This window comes from Cebus imitator, unplaced genomic scaffold (genome assembly GCF_001604975.1).
Source record: "Cebus imitator isolate Cc_AM_T3 unplaced genomic scaffold, Cebus_imitator-1.0 Scaffold12, whole genome shotgun sequence".
Lineage (NCBI taxonomy): Eukaryota > Metazoa > Chordata > Mammalia > Primates > Cebidae > Cebus > Cebus imitator.
The window spans coordinates 131,432-133,315 of record NW_016107327.1 but is presented as its reverse complement, the minus strand read 5'-3'; the positions used below and the strand labels follow the sequence as shown (position 1 = coordinate 133,315).

Genomic DNA, 1,884 nt, shown 5'->3' with positions numbered 1-1,884 from the left:
AAAAAAAAAAAAAAAAGTTCAATAAGGATAAAATACAAAACTTTTATTTTCACTTATGGTTGCATATTAGGAGCACCTGGAGAACTTCAAAAAATCCAGATGTCAACCCCTGGGCCAATCAAACTAGAACCTCTGGGGGTAGGTTTGAAGCATCCTTCAGTATTTATTATATTTTCCCAGGTGACCCTGCACTCATCTCTGTCAGAAAAAGGAACACAGAATAAGTACTGGGCAACATTATGGCCATGACAAAAAAGACCACAAGTATTTAAAAAATAACTTAGGATAAAATTTTTTAAAAGATCCAACAACAGTAAGTGCTGGTAAAGTTATCAAGCAGAAGGAATTCGCACATTTTGCTATTGGGATATGCAAATTAGTAAAACCACTTTGGAAAAGTTCCTAGGTAAGTATGCAAAAAAAAAAAAAGGGGGGGGGGGGACAAGCACATATGTACAAGGAAAGGTGTAGAAGAATATTCACAGCAGTAGAATTCAAAATAGTTCAAATCAGAAAACATTCTATGGTTGAACACAGTGGCTCATGCCTTACTTTGGAAGGCCAAGGAGGGCAGATCACTTGAGCCCAGGAATTTGAGACCAGCTTGGCCAACATGGTAAAACCCCATCTCTACTAAAAATACAGAAGTTGGCTGAACTGGTGGTATATACCTGTAATCTCAGCTACTCAGAGGCTAAGGCATGAGAATCACTTGAACTCGGGGAGGAGAGTTTGCAGTAAGCTGAGATCATGCCACTGTACTCCGGTCTGGGTGACAGAGTATGACTCTGTCTCAAAAAAATTTTTAAAAGAAATAGAAGGAAAAAAAAAAGGAAAACATTTTAAAAGTCCATTAATACTTAAGTAGATAAACTAATTCTGGTATATCCAAACATATTCATACGCAATGAAAATCAATTCTTCAGGTTCATACAATGGTTGACTCTTACACAGTATTAAATCGAAGAAGACAGATATACAAATATACTCTGTATAATTCTACTTATACAGAGATGATTATTTAGGTGTTAGCTTTGAAAAAAAAATCACTTAAAATATAAAGAGAGAGAGACAGGGTCTTGCTGTTTTGCCCAGGCTGTAGTGCAGCGGTACAAACATAGCTGACTGTAGCCTCAAACTAATGGGATCAAGCAATCCACCTGCCTCAGCCTCCCAAGTAGCTGGAACAACAGGTGTGTACCACCACCATGCCAAGCTCTAAGTTACTTTTTAAAACACTTTTTTTCTTAAAGTCACTGTCAAGGTCTTAATTTTGCTCAGTACTCCTCCTGTGCATCCTCGGCTAGCATCTTCTCAGTAGTTAACTTACAATTTCACTTTTTTTCAAATTCTCTACCCTTTACTCTTAAGTAATTAACCTTGCTCTTATAACTACCCCCTAAAATGGAGGCACTCCATAATGTGTAAGAAGGTCCCTTCTTTAGCCCAAAGCAAATCCTGTCATTCTTCACTACACGTATCTTATCTTTCCATCTACTAAGGCTTCTGTTACTTTCCCTGTATCTCATCATTTTCTTCAAGACTACAAACATCCACATCTTGCCTAGTAAGAACAGATACTCCCAAATCCCTTTTGATAGCCCAGTTTCTTGAAAGGATGGTCAATCTAGTATATTTACTTCCTTACCTCCTATTCACTTCTCAGCCTATGTGAGGCTCCTGTCCCCCATACAGTCAGTGGCATTTCAAAAATCATGAAGATCTCCTTATTGTCAGATCCAATGACCTTTCTGCCCATTTACTATTTGCCCTTTCTGTAGCATCTTAAAACTACTAACCACTTCTCTTGAACTGCTCTCACTCAAACTTTGAGATAGTTTCTTTTTATTACACTGAACAATCCTTGCACTTTAAGCAAAAAAA

General features: G+C 37.6%; 1 protein-coding gene across 9 annotated transcripts in view; it reads right to left on the bottom strand.

The window, feature by feature from the left end:
- Positions 1–1,884, bottom strand: part of TRAPPC8 (trafficking protein particle complex 8) — a 111,465-nt gene that overhangs the window by 4,977 nt on the left and 104,604 nt on the right. The gene's annotated exons all lie outside the window — the stretch shown is intronic.